Here is a 27,209-nt window from a genome sequence, read left to right as displayed (position 1 = left end):
CTCATAGTCTACTAAAATATCCCCGAAACCCTCCATGTTATCGAATCCCTTCCAATAAAACCCCATGAGGCAAACGAAAATCATCAAGGAAACTGGAAACAAACCGTGATTTTGTCTGGGAATGCCCACAATGCCCTCAAACGACCACAGATATTCTTTGAAAGGTAATAAAACAAATCACTAGGTAGAAAGATAGATCGAAGTGTGAGATGGAAAAGAAAGCAAGGTAAGTCGGAAAAGTAAAAAAATAAATCACCCCAAAAATTGCTTCCATGCACTGAAAACAAAACCGAGTTGGGGAAAAGCACACTCAAAAATCCCTCATCCCCACTTGTAATTTTGTTGCGGCACCAGGGTCACAAATATGTTCAGACGTCAACCCTTATCCATGAATGGGGTTTCTCAAATCCTGCCTCTTCTCCCGAATTCCCTGTTCATTACTTCCCGGGTTTGATTTTCTCTTACTAACAAAAACGATTAAATAATCATGCATATTAATATAATAAAAAATAATGTAATTTTAAAGACACAGTCTACCCAGACACCAAGTTGGTGTATGTGACACCCTTGTTTATGGGACAAGAGTCACATGTTTTCATAACACTTTAACTACTAAAGTCTATGGAGGGGTACATCCTCTGTCTCCTTTGAATTTCAACCTGTATTTTTGTATACTTAGGGAAGATTAAATATAAGTCTATGTTGATTAGTGTGTTGGAGGTGGCACTTCATTCCAAGGTTTCAAAAGTTCCATCTATTATGTATGCTAGTTGTGTGTGTGTGCACGCGTGCATATGAAAATGTGAATTTCAATCCCATGTGATTATTGTCCCTTTGAATTTTTATAGCAAAAGGAATAATCATAATTGTCAATGAGTTGATAATTACATGTGAATTCAAGTGTTTTTCACTCAAAAAAAAATGTTTTTGGTATGTGTAAATATTTTTAATTTATTAATGGAAATTATTTAACTCCAAATTTATTTTAACATGGTTGAATACATATGAGGAGAGATTTGAACCTTGTGGATCTCTTGTGTAAGATTATTAACTTTAAACGCATTAGAGGTTTGCATAGTCCAACATTATAGTATCGACTTTTAAGATTAGTTGTCTGAGTTATTTAATACTTAAGTCATTTATTATGATTAATAAAAATCTTTTATGATCCTTATTTATTGATGACCATGTTCTCATAAGTTAGAATAGGTTATTTTTTTTCTTATTGTATTAATAGTTCACTTGACAATTATTGCATTAGGTTATGGTTATAAGGGTGAAAAAGTGAGATGAAAGTATTCAAATGGATTATATATTATCAATTTTCAAGAATTTATTTTTAAGAAAGTGACTCATTTTAGTATAATTCGACTTAAGCATAGTTTAGAGGTTAATTCAACCAATCGTCGTCAATGCTATTGTCTATTTCACTAATTCCATATTAATAAGTGGCAAGCTTGAATCCAATCAATTAGATATAACTTGAATAGTTGACCAAAAATTATTATCCTCCCCACTTGAATTCAAATCCCACTTTGTGACATATATACTTTTAATGAATCAATTTTTTATAAATTACATAGAATATATTTATAAGTTGTTAACTTTCCATTATGTACAATCTATGTTGATGGACTTACCATTAATGTTATCCATAAAATCCTTAAATTTCAAGCACACATATATAGAGAAACATCCTTAAATTTCAAACGCGCTTAACTATGGGGTGTGCCTTCTTTCTCACAATTTCAATTATTCAAAAATTTAAAATTAATCAAATATCCACTCAATTAAAAATGATAAGGTTCTTTCTCACAATTTCAGTTATTTCAAAATTTAAAATTAATCAAATATCCATTCAATTAAAAGTGATAAGATTAATAGAATGAAATATTTGAGTATTCAAGTGTATACTTCATATAGGGTAGTTTAGAAGTTTCCTAAATGAAAAACTAGTTAATGGTCCATTTTTACTATATCTCCCTTTTTATCTTTATTATATTATTTTATGTTATTATTCATTAATACACTTATGTTATTTATTATTTTCCATTTTTTAATACTTTGATTTTTGTATCATTGGTTTCTTATCATAGTATTGTACCTATTTTTCTTTTAATTTGATATTTGTGCTAAACTAAATTGAAAATGAATATTTATTCAAGAAAAATGTGACAAGGGAAAGTACCTTCTCTATCTTCTTGGAACAAAGATAAGATATTGTAAATGAAAATAAAGCATGATTAACCAAAAAAAGGTATATGGATTTAATATAATATGTCAACTAACGTGTAGTTTAATTAATAGACAAAATGACCTTTTTCATGGCATTTTTCTAGTTAATGTTAACCAAAATCCAATATATATTTTTAAAAACATGACTTTAAGTTGTTTAATCTATACAATTTGAGTGCCTCGGGGTTTTTTAGTGTGTTGAATCCATCTATACATTCAAAAATATCTTTTAAACAACAAAAAATCACAATCTTGTTTGAAATTGTATCATCATATTCCAGTGAAAAAGGCCACTTCGTCTATAAGTTAGATTGTGCCAACTAACAACATTAGAAGGAAGGTGTCAAATTTACCCAAGACTCAAGCAAGGGAGTTGATTTATTGCAATGTTGGATTTCAATATATCCATAATGGGGATATCCTAGTGAACAAAGATTTTGTGTTATCCTTTTTATTGGGTTCAATTTGCTAAATTTATAATGTGTGAGACTTCAAATGTAATTTTGGTTCCGCATTGAATTCATGCTCCTTAGTGTTGATCAAACATAGCAATGGAATTTACTTTTCCACTCTATTATTTACCATGAGCACACTAATAGGATGCCAAGTTCAACAGAGAGACACTACCATTGTTTACAAGTGAAACAATTTGATTGCTACGATGATTATCATATGCAATAGCTATAGAGAAAATCCACTAATGAATAGATTATCTTACACATAGTTGTTAGGGTTTTCCTAGTCTCTTGATATGCATTGCAATAAATACTAGCTAGCTAGACACTTAAAGGTTCTAAAGATCTCAATGCTATCATAGGTTCCTTTCCTTGAAACATGTTAGTTGGAACTTCATCCTGAATTGTCATGGATGTGTTCTTACTTGAGAATGCTTCCATTTTATGACTATTGGTACCATTCCTTGACCTCCTTTTTCCTCTTGAAATACATCGTTTGCCTACCTTTTTCCTTCATACATCTCTTAGACCCCCTGAAATTGATTAGTTAACAGTATTATAGTTGTTAAATGCATTAGAATTGATTTATGAGTTTTATGTTAAAGAATTAGGGATTTTTGATAAAAAGACTACAGGAAGTTGCAACATCCTGTAATTGGTTTATTGTTTGACATATGGCATAACAGCTAAGCTAGAGCAAAGGGTAGGGATGAAAAATAGAATGTACAAGCATGGACAAACACCTATCCTCCAGCAAAACCAACGCTCCTGAATGCGCGGTCAATGATGGTCAAAGCACAGCATGTTGGCGACAAAAGCAGCAACAGCATAGGGTTCTAAACCGATTTAGTTTTGTTCCTTTTTGGAATCGGTTCAGAATGGAAACAACTTAAAAACTATGCCATAGCAAAAGCGGCAACAGCCGCATAACGAATGTACATTCATTCCGAAATGTAAACGTTGTAAAACATATGTAAACACAGTTATGTGTTGTTAGTTAAAGGTTATCATTGTATCGTTTTGAAAACAGAGCTTTTGAACTTAATACCAAAAACACGGTTGCAGTCACGATTTCATTGTTGCGTTGATTCTATAGTTGCTTGAGCACAGTCCAGTATACCTTTGAAACGCGGACGGGCCCTGCGTGGAACGGGTATACTGTCATTTCATTTCATTTGCAACTTCTGAATATTCAATAGTATGCACAGTGATTAGAGTTTGGTTTATGTTTTCATTGATTTAATTAGAAATTTGTATGAGTAATGTTTATGATGATAGCTTGAAGGATTCATCGCTGAGATCGTTGAATTGTATCCTGTAAGGGATCTGATCTTTCGTTATTTTTAAAAGCATATTCATGAACCCTGTTTCTCATATATTTGAATTTTAAGTGTGCTTATGATTTTAGTATGTTTCAATCTTTCATGAATGATAAACATTGAATGCTGAGTGTTCACTGAACAGGGGTTTTATGCACAGCATCCTCGTAAGGGGATTGAAATCTTGGTTTAAGTAATACACAGTGTTTTTAAAATAGGTAGATGAATTGAGTGACCTGAGTGTCCAGGTGATAGGGAGCATACCTCAACCTTCCGTAAGGAAGTTCTGTAACCTACCATCACGAACACTTAGTTAGGAATCCTTTATGTCTATAGATTGTAGACGCATGCCTCGAAGTTTACTGACCCTGGTCGATAATAAATATAGCCTAATCTAGCACCCTAGATAGGACACTACATTTTGGCGCCGTTGCCGGGGAGGCGTAGTTAAAGGATTTAAAAAGAAAAAAATTCAATAAACAAAAACAAGCAAAAACATAGATTTAGAAATCATGTTCATTTATGCCTAGATTTAGAGATAATCAAGGTAGATTCATAAAAACCCCCCATCCAAAAACTAACCTATCATCAGGAGAAGACTCTTTAGGAAATACAACACCAACTGAGGAAGTCACCATACAAGCATTAGAGGATAAACAAAAGTCAGGGCAAAGACTTACTCTCATCGAAAGGCAAACTTTATTAGCACATAAATCGCAGAAGAAACACTTTCCTAGATCCTCTATACAAGGAGAAAGTAGCACAGTGACTGAACAATCTTTCTTTAATTTTCTCTTTAAAACAAGTGACACTGACACAGAGGAACCTATTAAAATGGTAGAGGAAGGAGATGGATCAGTACCAAATCAAGGACGAAGAGATGAAGAAGCGTCAACCTTTAAGTTTCCTATTCATGAACCACAAGAAAATGATGAGATCAAAATGAAAAACATACCTCCGTCCGTGCTACCAAACTTCTATGGTATGGCTTCGGAAGACCCAGACTCATTCTTGTTCGAGTTTGACATTGTATGTCGAACATACGGTTACACAGATGATGCCCATAGGCTTAGACTCTTCCCAGCGACATTAAAGGCATCAGCCTTAAGATGGTTCATGAGGCTTGGTGAGCATGCGATAATTGATTGGGATGGCATGAGAAGAATATTTCTAAGGAAATATCAACCTTATTGTAGATCCAAAGATTCCAAAGATGATATCTTTAGAATGAGCCAACAAGAGGATGAAACCTTAGAGGAATACTTAGAACGGTTTGTCTACAACTTACAAAAATCCAAACACCGAACTATGCCTCTTGATTTGATTCGCACAATATTCTTGAAAGGCATCCGAGAGGAATACATGGATGATCTTAATTTGATGGGCAAAGGTGACATTTCTACCTTACCTTTTGAAGAAATCGCTGAATTATGTGAAAAGTATTCAAGGAGCAAAGCTAAAATTGGAAAAAGAACCCTGTCATCCAAAGTCACAAAATCTACTTCAGCAAGTGTCACAAGGACTGAAATAGGGAATCTGTTAGAAGAATTTAAAACAGATCTGTTAAGCACCTTAGGGAATCAAATTGACACTCTAAAAGCTAAGAAGAAACAAGAAGATGAAGATCAGATAATGGCTATCTTCTGCCCAAAATGCCGGAAGAAACATGCCTTAAAAGACTGCCCATTAGAAAACATCCAAGTTTGTGCCTTCTGTACTGAAAATCATGATATATTTAATTGTCCTAAAGTTAAGGTTTTGCAGAACTGTAATATGGCAGCTAATGCAGAGATGGAAAATGTGTATTACATGGGCACAAAGAGACCATGGCAGCCAAGGCCAGCACCTCAAGGTATGTTTCCAAATCAAAATTTGCAATTTCCTGTAAATGATCAAATGTATGCTCAGAATTCATGGAATGTACCCATGCCATGGCAGCACCAAAATCACCCACAGCAACAATGGAGACCATCTCAACAGTACTCTCAATCATATCATACATATCCTCAATCATACCAACCATATCCACAGCCATATCAACAATATCATCAGCCATACTCATCACATCCTCAACCATATCAGCAGTATCCTCAGCAGCAATTTGTTTACCAACCTCAACCTACTCAACAAGCACTGCCTGCTCCTCCATCAATAAATCCACCACAACTGCAATTTCCATCTAACTCACAACCTCCCAGACCTACTCAAATTCCTGCTCAAACTTTCCCAAATCCAAATAACAGAGCAGAGAGGCCAGCCTACAATGTAGAAGAGGGAACCTCATATCCCACACTACCCTTGAAAAATATCAACTTGAGGTCTGGTAAGGTACTCCACAAAGATTCCCCAATAACTGATAAACAAGAAGAAAACACAGAAAATGAAAACGAAATGACAAATCAAAGAAAACTAAACGATGATACCAAAGATAAGCAAATGCAACCATTGCATCCACCTTTTCCAGACCGATTGGTCCAAATGAAACTTCCAATGTCTATACCACAGTTTGATGTTTTAGATGAGCTCAAGAATGTCTATATAAAAATTCCGCTACTGCAAGCCATAAAAGACATTCCCATATATACTAAAGCAATCAAAGAAATGTGCCTTAAGAAGCCCACTAGGAAAAGGATTGATCCACAAACCATTCATGTTATAGGACATTTAGTTGGCCTTATGACAAATACCATCTCAACGGAGAAGTATGTTGATCCTGGTATCCCCAGAGTTACTACAATCATTAACAACATACAGATCCCAAACACTTTAATAGATCTTGGGGCCGCAATAAATGTCATGACTCTTGAAACCATGAGAACACTCCAGCTTATAAATTTGCAACACACAACGATTGTTCTAGAACTAGCTGATAGGTCTAAAGTGATTCCTGAAGGGATTTTGGAGGACATAATTGTTTCACTAGACTCTTGGGAGTACCCAGTGGACTTCTTAGTTCTTCAACCCAAATACAATTTAGGAGGGCACCCTATCATTCTTGGTAGACCATGGTTAGCGACTGCTGATGCATTCATAGGATGTCAATCGGGCAACATGATCATTTCAAGAGGGACCGAAAGAAAACAACTCACTCTTTATCCATCGGCACAATCACCAGCAGTAACACACAATTTATGGCTTGATGATAAATATAATGATAAAGAAGAAGTACAATCTGTTTTTAGCATTGACCAAATCTATGATTTCCAAGAACAAAATAATAATGATTTGGTAGAATTGTTCCTTTCTCAACCTGATATTTTCGAAAATTTGAGAAACGACCAATATCATGCTGCAGATGTACTTTTAGCCCAAAATTTTCAAGAAACATGCACCATTCAATCTTTGCAAACCACATTTCACGATATTTTTCTAGTTCAATCCATCACAAACACACAGAGTCAAATCATAGAGATTAGTCCAGGGAAAACTCTGAACATTGGCAGTCACCTAGACTCATCTCAGCAAGAGAAATTGACTCAACTATTGAGAAAATACCAGAAAGCATTTGCTTGGGACTACACCGATATGCATGGGATTCACCCCGACACATGCACTCACCATATTTATACAGATAGTACTATCAAACCAGTGAGGCAACCGCAGAGAAGAATGAACCCCATGCTCTAGGATATTGTCAGAGAAGAATTGCAAAAACTGTTGAGAGTTAATTTTATATATCCTATTTCTGATAGTCAGTGGGTATCCCCATTGGTTATAGTGCCCAAGAAAAATGGTAAGTGGCGCATTTGTGTTGATTACAGACAATTGAACAAAGCAACGCTCAAAGATTACTTCCCACTGCCATTTATTGACCAAGTGTTAGACACATTAGCTGGGAAATCATCATTCTCTTTTCTTGATGGTTTCAGTGGCTACAACCAGATCAGGATAGCCTCAGAAGACCAGGACAAAACCACATTCACCTGTCCTTGGGGCACTTATGCTTATAATGTTTTGCCATTTGGACTTTGCAACGCTCCAGCTACATTTCAGAGAGCTGTATTAGCTATTTTCGCTGATTTAGTTCATGATTGTGTTGAAGTTTACATGGATGATTTTTCAGTGTACGACAATTCATTTGAACATGCATTAGAGAACCTTGAAAGAGTTTTGAAAAGATGTATTGAAGCTAATCTATCCCTGAGCAATGAAAAGTGCTTTATGATGTTAAACGAAGGGATAGTATTAGGCCACTATATTTCTTTTCGAGGCATTAAAGTTGATCCAGCAAAAATCCAGATCATTGTTGATTTGCCAATTCCAAAGAATCAAAGAGAGGTAAGAAGTTTCCTTGGGTATGCAAGATATTACAGGAGATTTATTGAACATTTTAGTAAAATAGCTTTACCTTTGTTTAAGCTTCTAACAAAAGATGTACTTTTCAACTGGAATGAGAACTGCCAGCAAGCATTTGAAGCACTCAAAAAGAAGTTATCAACCGCACTAGTCTTAAGTGGGACTAACTGGAGCCTACCATTTCATATCTTTACAGATGCATCTGACACTGCAGTAGGTGCCTCACTAGGCCAAAAAGAGGAATCTTGTAATTATGCCATTTATTTCATTAGCAAAAATCTAACACCTGCAGAATCAAACTACACAGTCACAGAAAAGGAAACACTTGCCATCATATATGCTGTGAATAAATTCTGACATTATATAACTGGTTATGAAGTCTTTGTACATACTGACCATTCTGCCATTAGACATTTAATGAATAAACCAATAACTAGTGGCAGAGTTACCAGATGGTTATTATTGTTACAGGAATTTAACATCACAGTGTTAGATACACCAGGTAAAGAGAATCAGGTAGCAGATTTTCTTTCTAGACTGCAAAATCCAGGTGAGGTTGTTCCAGTTGAAGATTCTTTCCCAGATGAAAATTTATTTGCAATTTCCATAGTGAATCCTTGGTATGCTGACTTGGCCAATTATTTGTCTACAGGAAGGACACTTCCATGCTTTACTCCAAAGGAAAAGAAGAGACTAGTCAAACAAAGTGCTCGATACTCATGGATTAATGGCAGTTTATTTTACACTGGTTATGATATGATTATTAGACGATGTGTAAGAAATGATGAGATAATTGATATTTTAAAATCTTGCCATGATGAACCGTGTGGTGGGCATTTTGCAGCTAAGCGAACAACATTCAAAATTCTTAGTCTTGGATACTACTGGCCATCCATTTTTAAGGATTCCAAGAGGTACGTGAAGAGTTGTGATAGCTGCCAAAGAATGGGCAGGCCAACAGCTACAGATGAGATGCCACTTCAGCCCCAAGTTCACCTAGAGCCATTTGAAAAATGGGCTCTAGACTTTATAGGACCCATTAACCCAACCTCCAATGGTAAGAAGTACATCTTAGTATGTACTGATTACGTCACAAAGTGGGCTGAGGCAAAAGCACTAGTTAGAGCCACCAAACAAACAATGGTAAATTTCCTTTTTGAAGAGATTTTTGTAAGGTATGGAGTACCAAGGGAAATAGTGACTGATCAAGGTACTCAATTTACTTCAAAGTTAGTGAAGGACATCACAGACAAATACCAAATCAAGCACAGAAGAAGTACACCTTACCATCCACAGGCCAATGGGCAGGTGGAATCCACAAACAAAACTTTGGAAGGGATCATCACTAAAACTGTGGCAATGAACAAAAAGAATTGGGAAGAGAAGCCCAAAGATGCACTCTGGGCTTACAGAATTACGTGGAAGAATACTACAGGATTTACACCATATCAGTTGGTGTATGGCAAAGAGGTAATGCTTCCTATTGAGTTTCAAATACATACTTTTAAACTGGTTGCAGATTTGCAAATTGACCTGGACCAAGCACAACAAGAAAGAATTCAGCAGTTGAACTAGCTGGATGAAATGAGGCAGCAAGCAGAGGAAACCACAATCCTCATGCAAAAATAAAGGAAGCAGTGGCATGATGCACATATCAAGAAGAAGCAGTTCAAGGAAGGAGACTGGGCTTTAATTTTTTACTCTAAATTCAGAGATCATAAAGCCAAGTTTACCACACATTGGATGGGCCCATACCAAATTATTCAGGCTTACGACAATGGTTCAGTCAAGCTCAAAACTATTGATGGATAAGGTCATTCCTTTATTGTCAACGGTCATCGCCTGAAACTTTACACTAAGCCCATCAGCAAGCAAAATTTTCTCCAAACAGTATCTCAACAAAGAGAGGTTGAGATACTGCAGCCTCCAGCTGCAGTATCCCTGCCTTAGTTCATTTCATTTCAATTTAGAAATTCAAAAGATATTTAAAAAAACAAAAAAAAAAACAAAACAAAACAAAATCTAAAAAAAAAACACAATAAAAAAAAAAATTAATAAAAATGGGTTAGATGTGAAAACCAGACTCTGGCACACTCTAGCCCCGAATTCTTACTTGAAAACCAATTCGTTGGCAGGTAAGAATTCCTTTTCTTTTGTTTCCTGTTTGATTTATCAACTGAACAATGACTTGAGGACAAGTCAAAACTTTAGTGGGGGAGAGAAGCATCAGCATTTTGTTTTCTTATCTCCCCATTATAAATTCTGAAAGATTTCTTATCTCCTCACTATAAATTTCCAAAGAAGTTTGTTTCAGCACTCCACATTTGAATAAAGAAGTTGTTTTGTCATTGTTTTATCTCAGAGGGACCTGGTTAAAAACATTATGCAGGGGGACTTGTTCTGTCCAGAAGGCCATGTTACCAACACCAGCAGTAATGGGACCTGTTCAAGACACATAAAAGGGACCTGTTAAGAGACTGTTACTTCAAGATTACCTCAACAAAGCTTCATCAAGTTTCAACAAGGATCCACAGGTTGTTGGTCACCAAGACTTCATCAAATACCAAAGATCAAGGAACATGTATACATATAGTTCTTTTTCCGGATTTCAAAGAAGCTGCATGAACATTTTCCAGATCTCAGAGGGACCTGTTGCATTCAAATCTATCTCAGGGGACCTGTTATGAACAACAAAGAATAGTCAAAAGAGACTAGTCCTACCTAGCATGCCAATGCAACGCTTGAACAACCAACAAAAGTGTAATGTATTCCTTATTCTTAACATTTAAATTCTTAGATTAATTTTTAATGTTAAATTTAATAACTGTGACTGCTACGATCAATTTCAGAGACACCTCCATACCTATCACTCCTTATCCTATTGTTAATCCCTATCATCTTCCAATACTCCAACCCATCTCATACTTATATGATTTTGTTAATCCCCTCTCATATCATCTTTTCAATCTCTGTTACCAACCAATTAGACCCTATAGCCATCCCAACATTTCTATTTGGCCGGGTACCAACAGAAGTAGGACACGTGGTGAATTGTTTGGAAACCAAATGTCATGCGGGCTTGTTCATTATGTTTGAAACGGCCGAATTATGATTTAACCACCTGACGAAGCCAAATGATGCAAACGACTACCTGAAATCATATCCCAGTACTTCATATATACTTCCAGCGCTTCTATGATGGCATCCATACGACCAGTACAGCCATTCCTATGTTTCGAAAGATGAATATGTTATGAATTGATTTAAGCCGGTTATTTCATTATCATTTTCAGTTGTTCTATGTTAGCATTCGACTCCTGTGACTTCAATAGTAAAGACTGAAAGTAGCAAGCGCCACGAAAGGAAAATGTAGTTAATTGGGTTCGACCTCCACCATAATTACAAGACAGTCAATCGAGCATCGCTTGGGTTACTAAAGGAGCTAGTGTTAAAGAGCCGAGGACGCCACCAGGTCAGCAGTATTGGGGCGGAAGACAAAAGGTAACAAATCAAAACTTCTTTGTTGAATTTGCAAAACATAAACAAAGAAGAGTTAGAGCACAACTCTCTACCAAAATGACCAATAGGGTCGAACCAAGCATATTCGACAGTTCCCAGTATCACGAAGATTGCATTTCAATTCTTAAAGAAATACAGTGGCTGCCCTTTTTAGAGAAATTTCGTGGAAGTAATGAAGAGGTCACCAAACAGTTCGCTTTTACATTCAACGGAGAGAAAGCTCTGATAGGTAATTTTTCATTCAGAGTTTCGGAAGACACCATAGCTCAGTCCCTAGGGATCAGCCCAGAAGGGGAGAAGTACTTCAAGACAAAGCAATTTAAAGAGAAATCATGGACTCAATTTATGTCCAGATCCAGGGTTTCATCCGTTAATTGGACGAAAGGCATCCCAAGGAGTTGGCTGGTGCATCCCTGGGACGAGATGGTCTATATCATCCAAAAGTTTGTAACTTGTGAAGGCCGCTACAGTATTGTTTACTTGTACCATATCAAGTTACTGTTACATTTGAAAGGGCAATGTGTTATCAGTCTGCCATACTTCCTCTTGCAAAGCCTAACCAAAATGTCGAAGACCATCCAAAAGCAGAAAGGTAACGAAGACAAGAGCTTATATCACTTTGGACTAATTAAAATTCTTATTGAGTATGAATTACAGAGAAGAGGGAAAACGTGGAAGGAGTTCTTGGCTGCTAACCAAATTAAAGACGAAGAGGACAAGGAAGAACCACAGGAAAACTCAGGATTTATGAATGATATCGATGAAGAAATTCCTATACACAAAGCAAGCAAGGTGCCTCCACCTATTAGCAGTATAAGGACGAGGAAAATGAGAAAAGAGGATGCAGGGAAAGTAGAGCAAGATAAAAATTTTACCACCTATTCAAGAAGAACCAGGAGAACATCAAAGGCCCAGCTACAAGAAGACCATCCTGAATCAAATGCACCTATGCCGATGGATATTGAAAGTAGTGCCCACTCACAACCTGGACCAGGAGCTGAGATGGAGGTTGAAAGCAATAACAGGCAAGAAAAATATTCACCGCCTGCCATAAAGAAACAGAAGAAACTGGAGAAGCAAATTGAGAAGTTAAAGGAAGAACTAATGGAGGCCAATATGCTAGAAAAAGTTATCAAGAAAGAAAATGAAATGCTCAGAGCACAGAGTAAAGAGACTCAATAGAAAAATGAAAAGTTAAGGGAACAAATTAAGGAACTTGAAGCTGAACAAACAGATATTTGTAAGTGGGCCACTAAATGGTACAACCAAAAGAAGGTCCTCAAGGAAAAGTACAAGAGTTTAAAGCATGAGCTCCATGGTCAGAAAAATGCCCAGGTGAAGAAGAATGTGGATACATTGTTGAAGGCAGCAAAGGTACATGCAGGGACAGAGTTCAGAGGAAGCACATCGGGGTTAGCATGAGGTCATGCTAATTCATTAAGTCAGGGAGAGATGTTGGTACCATTCCTTGACCTCCTTTTTCCTCTTGAAACACATCGTTTGCCTACCTTTTTCCTTCATACATCTCTTAGACCCCTTGAAAGTGATTAGTTAACAGTATTATATTTGTTAAATGCATTAGAATTGATTTATGAGTTTTATGTTAAAGAATTAGGGATTTTTGATAAAAAGACTACAGGAAGTTGCAACATCCTGTAATTGGTTTATTGTTTGACATATGGCATGACAGCTAAGCTAGAGCAAAGGGTAGGGATGAAAAATAGAATGTACAAGCATGGACGAACACCTATCCTCCAGTAGAACCAACGCTCCTGAATGCGCGGTCAATGATGGTCAAAGCATAGCATGTTGGCGACAAAAGCAGCAACAGCATAGGGTTCTAAACCGATTTAGTTTTGTTCCTTTTTGGAATCGGTTCAGAATGGAAACAACTTAAAAACTATGCCATAGCAAAAGTGGCAACTGCCACATAACGAATGTACATTCATTCTGAAATGTAAACGTTGTAAAACATATGTAAACACAGTTATGTGTTGTTAGTTAAAGGTTATCATTGTATCGTTTTGAAAACAGAGCTTTTGAACTTAATACCAAAAACACGGTTGCAGTCACGATTTCATTGTTGCGTTGATTCTATAGTTGCTTGCATAGTCCAGTATACCTTTGAAACGTGGACGGGCCCTGCGTGGAACGGGTATACTGTCATTTCATTTCATTTGCAACTTCTGAATATTCAATAGTATGCACAGTGATTAGAGTTTGGTTTATGTTTTCATTGATTTAATTAGAAATTTGTATGAGTAATGTTTATGATGATAGCTTGAAGGATTCATCGCTGAGATCGTTGAATTGTATCCTGTAAGGGATCTGATCTTTCGTTATTTTTAAAAGCATATTCATGAACCCTGTTTCTCATATATTTGAATTTTAAGTGTGCTTATGATTTTAGTATGTTTCAATCTTTCATGAATGATAAACATTGAATGTTGAGTGTTCACTGAACAGGGGTTTTATGCACAGCATCCTCGTAAGGGGATTGAAATCTTGGTTTAAGTAATACACAGTGTTTTTAAAATAGGTAGATGAATTAAGTGACCTGAGTGTCCAGGTGATAGGGAGCATACCTCAACCTTCCATAAGGAAGTTCTGTAACCTACCATCACGAACACTTAGTTAGGAATCCTTTATGTCTATAGATTGTAGACGCATGCCTCGAAGTTTACTGACCCTGGTCGATAATAAATATAGCCTAATCTAGCACCCTAGATAGGACACTACAATTACCAATATCAAGGTTTATTCCATCATTTTTTGTGGAAGGTGGGTTTTGATGCTAGGGGAATCACCTTTATCTCCATGGTACATTTAATGTAGAAGATCTTTTTTTTTGTTAGGACCCTTTCCTCAAAGTTATTGGTGCCTTGAAATACTTAGATCTCACTTAGACTTGAAAACAAATTCTTCCATGCAATAGAATGATTACACTACTTTTCCCTAATCAAACGATTGATAAAAAGAGGGAAAATCATTTGTATTCAAAGTGTCATTAGGTTTAGATTTCTCAAAATTAGAGCTTCAATTTGACCTACAAGGTAAACCTTGTATTTTCTCGTTCATAAACTCATGATCATATCACTTTAAAATATTTGTAGTTGTTTTGTGCATGTTTGTAAAGAAGTATTTGGTATTTGAAACATGAGGTATAATAAACCTTCACTTAGGTGAAGATGTAGTGATGGATTTGTAATGGATTAAGTCATATTTTGGGATGAACATGGTCAAGCATCAACGGATATTGGTAAATCTTGTGCCATGCATGGATTTTGAGAAATTTCATTTGTTAGAGAAAAATTTTTGCTCAAGGAAACACCATCATTCCTTTTATAGGGAGGAACATACTTTATCTTGGTGGTGAAAATTGCAACATTTTTGTCCTCTATTAGGGTTTTGGCTCTAGGGCTCAATGATGCATTTATCCCATAATAAAGTCTAATATTTGTCTCAAGAGAATAATCACAAGAGTCCATAATGTTGTGAACTTTCAAGCTATGTGAAAGGGGACAAGGGGCAATGTTCAAAGAAGTGATTACAATTGTTGTGAGTAATGCTTGTCATAGTGACAGGGAGATAGTCCTTAGAGACAAAAGTGCGGGGTCACTTTCTCATTCTAGAAAAAGGGATGCATAGATGTTGAACTCAGGGATTTTAGCAATAAAGGCTATTTAATCTTGGGTAATCATACTCAAATTATCAACCAAGGGAATTGTGAATTTGTGAAGCATTGCGCAAAATTTATTCAATCATGAACCATAGAAATGAGCTATTTAATGAATTTTGTATCCTTCTCTTTTAGGGAATGAAGCTATATCATTAATATGCATCTACTTATAATAAATAAACATAACTATGTAGCATTAGTTTTCTACATATGAAATGTAGGGCTTAGTAGCTAATGCTACAAAATTCCTTATCTCCCTCAAAATTAAACATCATTGTTGAAAGTAAAGTAGAATGTAAATGCTTAATGTTATAGAAAGGAACTAGAAAGTGAAAGATAAATATAAATGTTGGACGAGAAATCCATTCTATGGTGCATTGAATCATGCAACATATCCCTTGTGAATCATAGATATATGACATATTGGCGAATGGATAAATCATATTCACAAGGATAACAAAAATGTTATAGCTACAAGAAACATGAAAATCCACACCATAAACTACATATGAAATTGTTATGCGACTATATCACAAAACATAAGAAAAGATAGATCAACAAGTTGAAAATTAGCCTCTTCGAGGGGGGAACCTCCTTTACAACACATAAATGAAAAATTCTTGGATGATACAAATGAAAATACCTCCTTGGTATATATAGGAGACTAAGGGGTCACAATATAGTAAGAGCCTACATAACAATAATAATATAAGGGCACAACAATAACAATAGTGGGTTTCTATGGGGCACAACAATAATAATAAAGGGGCTACACTAGTATTATAGGAACCTAACATGCCCTTCTCCTTTAAAAAAGTGTTTTCCTCAACTCTTTAGTAGCTTTGGATGCTTCTATATAAAATTTTCATCCTCCCATGTGGAATCTTCAGCAGGCAAGTTCTTCAACTTAATGAGATACTCTGAAATTGATCGATTCTATAGATGTTGGGTTCTTGTTTCCATGATTACTTCAGGCTCCAATATGATTTTCCTTCTTCGTCAAGTTCTGGAAATATTGTTTGAAATGGGAGCTTGTCACTAATAACTTTCTTTAAGAATGAAACATGGAAAACTAGGTGTACTCGGGAAGATGCAGGCAACTCCAATTTGTATGTCGTAGTACCAATATTTTGCAACACATTGCAAGGACCATAGTACTTGGGTGATAATCTATTATCCTTCTTAGCTTACTTGAGGGATGTTTGTTTGTATGGTTGTAGCCGTCAAAATACATAGTCACCTACATCAAAACTTTTTCACTGTGATGCTGATATGCTTGTTGTTTCATTCGATTTTGTGCCAGAGTGAGGTTATCCTTTAAGAGTTGGAAAACTTGTTGTTGATGCTTGATGTGATCTTCCACTGCTTGAACCTTGGAATTTTATCTTAAAGATGATGTGATGGACAATGGATGATATCTATAAAGTTCCATAAATGGGGTCATTTTTGTTGCAGTATGGAAGGAAGTGTTATATCACCTTTCAACCAAAGGTAACCACTTGACCCATTGTGTTTGTTTATCAAATACAAAACAAAAAAAGATATATGTCCAAACATTTGTTCACTATCTCAGTTTTCCCATTAGATTGAGGATGATAAGATGATCTATGAGCTAATTGACTACCAAGACAAGAAAATAATTTCGTCCAAAAGTTTCCAGTGAAAATGGGATCTCTGTCACTTACAATAATCTTTGGGATTCCGTGTATATTTTGAATTGTTTCAATAAATGCAATAGCAACAATATTGGCTTTAAAAGGATGAGATAATGCACAAAAGTGTGCATACTAGGTAATTCTACCAACTACCACCATGATGACACTCTTTCCTTTAGACTTAGGTAAACCTGTGATAAAATCCACTAAGACCTTCTCCCAACACTGACTTGGAATGGCTAAAGGTTGTAACAGACCCGGGGCCTTAATTTTATCAACTTTATTTTGATGGAAAATCAAACATTCTGGCACAAACTTCTGAATATATGTTTCTGGGAAAACTAGTGTCTTTTCGATCTACTAGTCCCACTAAGATTGGCAGTTATCTTAGAAACAAACAATCAAAGCAATTTGTGATTTCCTTTATGTATGATAGATAAGAGAGAAGTAAAGGGACCAACCTGGATCTTCCGCTTGACTCCTTTCTTGATTTCTCTCCCCTTTGATAGAGCTTGCAACTCCTCTCCTACTTGTCCCGCTTAGAGAATACCTGTAGAAACAAAGTAACAAAACACCATCAAAGCATCTCGATCTATTATATCATAAACAATGCAGAATCAGAAATACATTGAACATACAATTGCATTCACAAATAACAAGATTCAAAAATACACGATTGTATGGAGGAAAACTCAAAGAACTTTATTAAAATAAAAGGGAGAATTACAACCCAACTGTCTGATCCAGCATCATCCTCCCAGCATCAAAGCCCTCTTCACCTCATGAAAAGCAAGATCACCCAACAATACAATGTTCCTTCTCAAAGACAAACTATCAGTACTTCCTTACAAATTACAAAATTCCAGCCTCCAGATCTCTCAGATGAGGGATCCATTTATAGATGTTTGCAAGGGTGTGAGTCATCTCTTGGTTTTTGATTAGTTTCATTCCACTCATAGTTCTTGGTTCCACTTGGAGATTTCTTGGATCTCTTACTCATCCCTTGGCGAATTCAGAGAGGCAAGTGTCATAGGAGAAGTTTCTAGAAAATTCCATGAGCATCCACTTAGCAAACTGTCTCAGCCATTTGTCCATTCTCGCTCATCGTACCCCACAAGAGCCCTCTTTAGTATGCATCGCACCTGGCTAGTGGAGCAGTTAGTATGCATCGCACCCTGACAGTGGAGCAGTCAGTATGGTCCAGTTTTGGCCAGTTCTGAGTGGTTTTTCAGGTGGAACTTTTGGGGAATGATGTAATCAATTGACTATGATCCTTTAGGGTATGAAACAAAAATTTTAGCGGTTAAAGAGCCCTTGGTTTATCGACATATAAGATTGGGGTTGCAATGCCCAAATATGTCTATAACAGTTGCCCCCTAAAGCATGAAGTCGTAAATATTTTGATGTCGGGTGAAATGCTTTATAAATTCATTTTCATGTACATAGGACAGATAATCGTCTGCTGTTGCAGACTGGTGATTCTTTATATGTAGAGTCATCATCCCTTAGCTTGGATGATCATCTGTGTAGCTTCTGTGTACATTTGATGTCTTTATATTCTTGAATATATCATAGCTCGGATGGATGAAACTAGATCTGGGGTCTTCAAACTCGTTCAATCTTCGCCCGATGTACAAGTCGATCCATGTGAAAAGATGTCTTGAAGTCGAACATGGAAAGACATCGCCTGATTACCAACCAATAATGTAAGCTGTTAATAGGTGCGAGAGGAATCACCGATAATGATAATGACCCTCAAGGTACTACAGTACAATTCATGTGGTGTGAATATATTATCCGATGTTGAACACCACGCAAAATATTTCGGTCGAAGGCCATTAATGTAAACCTGTTGCCGAAAGTGAGAAACTTGCCATTGAGGCATGCAAGCTTCAAAGTACTGAAAGGGTTGTTTCTAAGTCAACTTCTTGGATAATGAGCTGATGTCGACAAGAAGTGACCCGTCGTAGGAGGGCCTTAATGTATCCCACATCTACAACATGAAAGGAAGAAAATGATTTTGTGGAGGTGAAAACGATCTGATGATACAAGGTTCAGCAATGACGGTCATGAAAAATGGAGGGTGAAGGTATTGTTGTGAATGAGGCATTAACTGGATGGTGAATTCTCTGAATGACTTCTCTTGAGCATATCGGCAACACTGAGATGGATTGGTAGCGTTAAACCCAAAAGATGGATGGTACGGAGGACTAATGGTGATATGACCGGTGAATGGAATAACCCAACCCGACTCAATCATGGCGATGGAGTGAAAGTGTCATGTTCAAGAGAAACCTACTACCAATAAAATTCTTCAAGTTTTCTTCCCTTTTTCCCTAGCCATTGCTGACCAGTACCTCTTTATTTTTTTCAAGCTTGAGGAGGATAACATATGCTTGTTCTATAATTTTACCTTTGGGTAAACTTGTTGCTATGTTTTAGCGAGCCTAGCGACAGTGAAACTCGTTCTTGTCTGGATGGACAAGTTTGTCGCTATTGTTTTAACGAGTTTAACGATAAGGATAACTCGGTCCTTTTCATGTTTAGAGAGTTTGAAAAGGGACGAAAAGGAAACTCCAGCAGTTCTTTTTCGTAGCATAATCCCTTGAGTTCGAAAAAGATTAAAATAATATGCAAGGGATGACTTTTTGATTGCTTTAGCGAGCCGAAAAAGATAAGTGCTCGATCTTTTTGTGGGATAATCCCTCAGGTCCAAAAAGATTAAAATGTACAGGAGGGATGGCGCTTCCCCTTACTTTAACGAGCTAGAAAGGCCAATAGCTTGACAATCTTTTCATATTTAATGAGTCTAAAAAGAGTTTAAAGGAGACTCGTTTTTTGAGGAACGAGTGGTGTTTTAGGGTAGCAACTGGTTCCGGGTAAGCTTGGAACTTCTCAAAACATGGCAATGTGAAGAGGGTGGCTAACAGAACCACTCGTTGCAACTATTCCTCAAAAAGGTAAACAATCAAGTGGAAGTGTATGATCGGCCAAAAGAATGGAGGTGATAGTAGGAACACAACCAAGGTTCAAAAGGCAGATAGAATGGCAATCACGAAGGTTATTTACCGCAGGTGAGTTCATTTTTTAACGAACTTGAACTCTAGGGGAACATATGCTCAGTGGCAGGTTTATTTTTTAACGAGCTTAAACCTTGCGAAAACATTGCTCATTAAAGTAGTCAAAGATGTCTCAATTCACCTGCTAGATTCTTTCGTCGGTCATTCAACCTGCTCAATTGCTCCATCAAATTGATTAGAAATACATATATATAACCAAAAAATGGATTAAAAACTAACATTTTACTTGAAGTACGTGAACAGTAGCATAAAAAGTAGTTTTACCTCTCATTTTTACCATTTCATTTCAAATTTGGGATTTTGGAGCTCTGGAGTGGTTTTCCCCCTCAAATTTCACCAGCTGATTTCGGGAGATCTGGTGGACTATTCTCTGCACTGTCAGGACCAGGTAGGAGCTAAACCTGAGCTCTTCAATTTCATACCATCCTTTCTTGATTTTGAGTAATTTTTCCCATTCTTCTGGGCCCCTAAGGTTTGAAGAATTTGTTCTCCCATCATCGCACCTATTCCACATCGAAAGGAGTGATGCATACTGAGTTGTACACTGGCCAATCAGTATGCATCTCACCTTGTTCAAATGCAGGGTGCGATGGGTGCAAAAGGGAAACTTTGCACAGTGATTTTTCATGAAATTTTTGCCTGTTTTTGCTCAAATTTGGATCCTAATTCATCTTTTGTCTGTGTTTAAAATATTTGTCAGATCAAGATGGTTGTCACATGGTGTGAATGTGAACATGAAGAAGAGTACATGATTGCCTTACACGATCAGGGCACATTTACTGCATTACGAAACTGTGGTTTGCTCAAATTCTTCCGCATATCTAGCATGAGGCAACAAATCAGTTTGTTGCAGTATTTTCTTGATGCTTGGGATCCAATCAACCAGGTATTCCAAATTAGAGGCAAATCCATTCCATTGATAGTCGAGGATATCTACTTTCTAATGGGGTTATCAAGGCGTGGTGCCCCTCTCTCACTATCAGGATCCGCCCGTGGGGGTGAATCTGTGAGAGATTATATTCGCTAGTTTTGTAGAGATGGATCTCAGCCCAGCAGGGATGGCAAGATCAATATCCGAGATGTCACTGATTGGCCTTGAGGACTATTTTATTCACCTTTGCTAGATTGGCTAGCAGCACGGCTCTCTATTTGGCCAACAGATCTTACATGCAGTATGCCCTAGAATGCCTGGAACCAAAGGTGTTCAACTGGTGTGAGGTGGTACTTCCGGTCATAAAAGAACAGCTCTCCAAGGTAAAGAATGGAAGATCCAAGAACTTTGGCTATGGTTCCATTTTGACTGCTTTTTCCTTGGAGAGGATTCCACTGATGCAGCCTTAGTACATTTCACTAGGATTGCCAGCACCGAGGGAACCATGGATGCAGAGGTGGGTTGATCTCATGGCCAGACATGATGGTCAGTCACAGATTTCTTTCTCTGATGCCTTCTTTGAGTGGTTTGACCGTCAAGAGATGGTCTTTGTGGAGTATCTATACATCGGGATGGATTTCCAAGGCGACACGGATCTGGTGTTACCAGCTGGCGAACAGTGGAATGCTATAGGTAAAATGATTCAACCACATTTTTGTTTATCGGTTTTGTAATGTTTTGTGTTTTTTAAATGTTACCAAGACTAATCGAACTCATCTGTGTGTGCAGATATTGGTCCAATACGACTAGCGGTACGCCCAAGGGCGGCACCTGACGTTCAAGTAGGAGAGGTTGTAGGGAGGGCTGTCCTTCGTGATCTAGACATAGCGGAGACCCTGGCAGTGTTGCAGGATCAGGTCGACGCCCTCACTCTTGGTATTTAGGATGTGAGGACCAACGAGTTACCTCTGAGGTTACAATGCTATACTACTGGCGTGCCGAGTTGATGGACTAGGCTTTTGCGTATGATCGCATAGGCGATGACATGCTATCACCAGCATCATTAGTCTAGGATGCTTTCCTGCATTCATTTTTGAGCTTCTTGGTCATGTGACCGATTTTGTCTTGGACACAAAACATTTTGTAAAAACTATAAACAGTTATATATTTTTGATTTTCGGAGTTTTATTTTGGTTAAGTTATCCTGATGCAAATGTTAATGTAAAATGATTTCTTTACAAATGCTGCAAATGTCTATATAACACATAGTTTGCTAATGAATCAGTTAATGTGTTTAAGTTTCTGGAAATGTGTTGATATTGAATGGAATCAAACTATCTTTCCAAAACCCTGACTCTTAGGAACATACGATAAATAGCTGGGTTCCAAACGGAATAAATGCCAGTAAGTTGTAGAATGACGAGTTGTGAAACTAGCCTGACAACAAGTCGATGTATGCCATGCGAAATGGCATTAGAGAGAAGGTCAATCAATGCGCTATACTCAACAATATTGTTCATTGATCAGCCAATACATATCCCCTTGAAACTCACTAACTCGTTTCTTGGAGAAAAAATGGCCCAGGCTGCAGAAGATAGGCTCCGCGTACTACGACTAGCTTCGTCGATGTACCCAACAAATGATTCCAAAAAGTCCGACATCTGCAACAAATGCAAAGAGGATTACCTAACCAAAATGACAACTCTAAAAGAAAACAAAAATGTAACAAAATCATATATAGAGCGTACTACACTTAATTAAGCATAGTAACGTTTAAGGTACAACCCGTTTCGGGGTTGTGACAGTGGAATTCCGTCATAATCGACCAGCTCGTAGGATCCTTTTGTCAATACCTATTTAACAACGTAGGGGCCCATCCATAATGGTTCGAACTTACCCACTCCCAATTTATCAGAGTCCTGATCGTAGAGCAAGACCAAGTCACCTTCCGAGAAGACATGAGGCTTGACATTTTTGTCAAATTGCGCCTTGACACGCTTCTTATGGACTTCGTTAGCTAGTACGGTGTCACGACGGGTTTCATCCAAGTGGATTAGTTCCAAGAAACGAGCCTCTTCCTCTGAAGTTTCAGGAAGTTGATCAATTGTGAGTTTGAGGGATGAAATTTCCCACTGGATTGGTAAGAAAGCTTCCAAACCATACACCAACTGAAAGGGCATAAATTCGGTTGCATTTCTCACGGATGTCCTATATGCCCACAGAGCTGAGTATAGGATTAAATGCCAATTCTGTTTGTGGACTCCAATCATTCTCTGCAGCATGCACTTAAGGACCTTGTTGATCGCCTCAACTTGTCTGTTAGCCTGCGAATAATATGGAGTAGAACTATCATGGGACAGTCCTAATTTGGCAGTCAATTCAGCCATCATGTGATTGCAGAAATGCGACCCATGATCTGTGACTATAGCCTATTGAACACCAAATCTAGAGACTACATGATTGAAAAAGAAAAGAGCAGTCGTTTCGTCGTTGTTGTTTAATGTAGGCATCGCCTCAGCCCATTTTGTAAAATAGTCAACAACGACTATAATATATCCATGCCCCCCGGCCGAGGTGGGGTTACATGTCATGAAATCTATGCCCCATTTAGCGAATGGCCCAACAATAACTACTGGATGCAACGGTGCAGGTGGTAATATGGTTTTGCGATCAAAAATTTGACAAGCATGGCAACTTCTAATTGCAATTACGCAATCTTTGAATATAGTGGCCCAGAAGTAACCAGCTCGTAAGATATTTTGTGCAGTAGCGTAACCAGATAGATGCCCCCCACACGCACCTGAATGATAGCCATTTAGGACTTTTTCGGCCTCCTCGTGCATGACGCACCTTCGCAGAACTGTATTGACACCATGACGGTAAAGTGTATCACCGACGATCATGTAGTCTTTTTCTTGGTATCGAATACATCGCTGCTCAGAGCAAGAGGTGTTAGGCCTAAAAGTTTGGGTTTGGAGATAGACCAGTATATCTCCGTACCACGGATCGCTTGACAATATCAGAAACAGAGTTTCATCCATGATTGATGCTTTGGATGTTAAATCGTTGGACGATGATGGGAGGTCACAAAGTAACTCCGCGAAGACGAGAGATTTCTTTGATTTGGATTTGGTGAATTCCATATCAAACTCTTGCAAAATGGCTATCCATTTGGAATATTTGCCCCCTAGTAATTGACGCGATAGAATGTAGGTCATAGGGTTGCAATCTGACAAAATGGTAGTTTTGCGAAAGAGTATATAGTGTCGAAATCTCTGTACTACTTGAACAGCAACTAAAGCCAACTTTTCAAAATAGGATTACTTGCTTTCTGTATCATTTAAGTTACGGCTTAAATAACACATAGGATGTTCTACTCCATTGTCTTCTTGCACTAAAACCATGGCGATGGTCGTATCTGTAGCGGCGAGATATAGGTTAAAGTCTTTTTGATAGTCAGGAGCATACATTAATGATGTTTTTACTCGGGAACATTTTAAAGCATCAAAGGAAGCTTGTGCAACCTGATCCCAATTGAAGGGTACTTATTTTTTCAAAAGACGCGTATAACCTTTAGCAAGTTCGGTGTAATTTGGAATGAACCTCCTTAGAAAGTTGTCTTTCCCTTGGAGTTTCTGAATTTGAAGCAAATTTGAAGGTGAAGGCATGTCAAGGATTGCCTGAACCTTATATGGGTCAAGTCGAATCCCGTGCTTAGAAACCACGAAACCAAGTAATTGACCAGAGCCAACACAAAACACACACTTCTACGGATTGAGTCATATCTTGTAGTGTCGGCAACGTAGAAGTATAGCTCTCAAATGCTGTGGATGAGCTGGTAGATCGTCGAGATACGGTTGAACGATGTGTTTGATGTCATGGAAGGCGTAGTTCATTGCCCTCTGAAAATTTTCCCCTGCGTTCTTCAAACTGAAAGGTAGTTTACGGTATGCGAATGTGCCCCATGGACATATAAATGCAGTCTTCGACTGGTCCTGCGGGCCGATATTGATTTGGTTGTACCCGGAAAATCCATCCATGAAGGAAAAGATTTCGCATCCAGCACATTCATCAATTATTTGGTCGGTGAAGGGTGTAGGGTAGTTGTCCTTTGGACACGCTTGATTTACGTCCCTATAATCGGTGCACACTCTAATCGTTCCTTGCTTTTTCATCACAACAACAATATTCGATACCCAATCAGTGAGAGGAACAGGGTGGTGAGCTCCAGTATTGTAGCAATAATGCTACAACTCCTGGGGCTTCCTATCTCTCATTTTATCAACCTGGTAGTTCGTACAAACTTGGAAGCGACGGTGCTCTATGCACAAGTACTAGCTCTTGTCGCAGCTGTCACTTGGTCAGCTGGCACAAGTCCGCTAGGGCTCAAGCCAACTTCTATAGGCTCATAGAAGAAGCTTTATGAATGATGGACGAAAGCTAACTGAAAGAAGACTAATCTAGTTGCAGAAAGGAACTGAAAACCAACAAAGCATAAAAACCCTAGCAAACCCTAATTTGACTAGCTAAGCCCTTACAATGCAAAATTGTGAATGAAACTTCTACCAATGATGTCATTACCTCTAGGAAGTGCAATTACATGAATCTAAGCTACTTGCATCTGAAAAGACATGTTTTTGTATTTTTGTCTTAAGTGAATGGAGTGATTGTGATTTTGTTCTTATTAGGGTTTGGTTGTGCAGAGGTGGTGCAGAAGGAAGGAAAGCTTGGGAAAGGTTGGGGAGGCTAGGAGAGGTCCCAAGAGATCCTTAGCATCAGTCCACAGAGGTTCCTCACGTTCAGAGGCTCAGCAACCGAGTGAGTGGCCTCCTACAGGATGTCTGCAGGGGATTCTATAGGAAACTCAGGGAATCCTACAGGAAGTCTGTGCAATTCTACAGGATGTTTGGCCGTGGAGGTTTTGAGAGATGGTGAAGTGTTGGAGTGGTGTGGGAAGATAGGTGAGATGGAGATGGAGCTGGTGATGGCTCAGGAGCAGAGAAATCAGATGGAGGAAGAGTGCATGCAGTGGTTTGATGGCTTGGAAGGATGGGATCAACGAAAGGTTAGGTAAATGAACCTACGTGGCAATAGATGAGTTGGAGGATAAATGAGCTGGACAGAGGCCGAGTAGGTGGATTGAGGAGAGATCAAGAAGAAGAAGAAGGAAGTGGAATGATATGGAGCAGCGTAAATGAAACAAATGACTTATGCACCAAAACAAGAATTCATTAACCTATGATAACTGTGCTATAAACTCAAATGAACAGCGATGTAAATTGTGAAGAGAAGTGTGCATGAAGCTGTGATGAAAGCGTATGACTCAAGATTGAAGTGCATGGAAAGATCTATCATAACCGTGACTGTGTTGCAGCGTTTATAGAAGTAAAGGACTGCGTTTCTTTTTGGTGGTTGGTTATGGGCTGCACCCCAATCCCTAAGAGAGATGGCAGTGAGCCTTAACAACCTTTTGCTGGAGCTCCAATAGATTATGTCTATCTTCTTCTAACCTAAGCAACTGGAAACAAATTCACCATAAATGAATCCTATCTAAACTCATGAAAAAGACTAAATTAACAAACTGTAAATTCGAATTGCATGTTAAAGTAAAAACTCAAAGCGCTGGAACGAAATGCAAACAACATTACAACACCGAGGAGATCTATTGCTCTCAGGTTGGGCCCTAACCTGAGAGCTATAGCTCCTTGAGAAAACTCAGAACTAGATCAAAATCTGCCTTCTTTATTCATAACCAAAAATCTGATGTCATGCCAAACTGGCTTACAAAAGAAACAAACACAGAGCTGTGCTCAAAAACTACAATAGTAACATGAAAGTTTCAACAACCTATCAAAGGCTACGGCCTCTACATTTATGCAAAAACGATGATCCAACAGGTGTCCTTGATTTGAGGAGCTCGGCTGTCCAACTGAAGTCTAAACTGCTGATCCTGTAGGATAGTTATGACTGTTGTTCCTATAGAACAGTTATAACTATTGTTCCTGTAGAACAGTTGGCTGCCTCTAAGCTCGGTGGGGAGATGGATTGGAGCTCAGAGCTATGGTGGGAATTACGAGGAAGGTCCCCAAGACCGTGGACA

The sequence above is a fragment of the Pinus tabuliformis genome, chromosome 4_2 (assembly GCF_031772625.1).
Source record: "Pinus tabuliformis cultivar Carrire ecotype Pingquan chromosome 4_2, CPIR1, whole genome shotgun sequence".
Taxonomy (NCBI): Eukaryota; Viridiplantae; Streptophyta; class Pinopsida; order Pinales; family Pinaceae; genus Pinus; species Pinus tabuliformis.
This window is presented reverse-complemented; position numbering follows the sequence as displayed.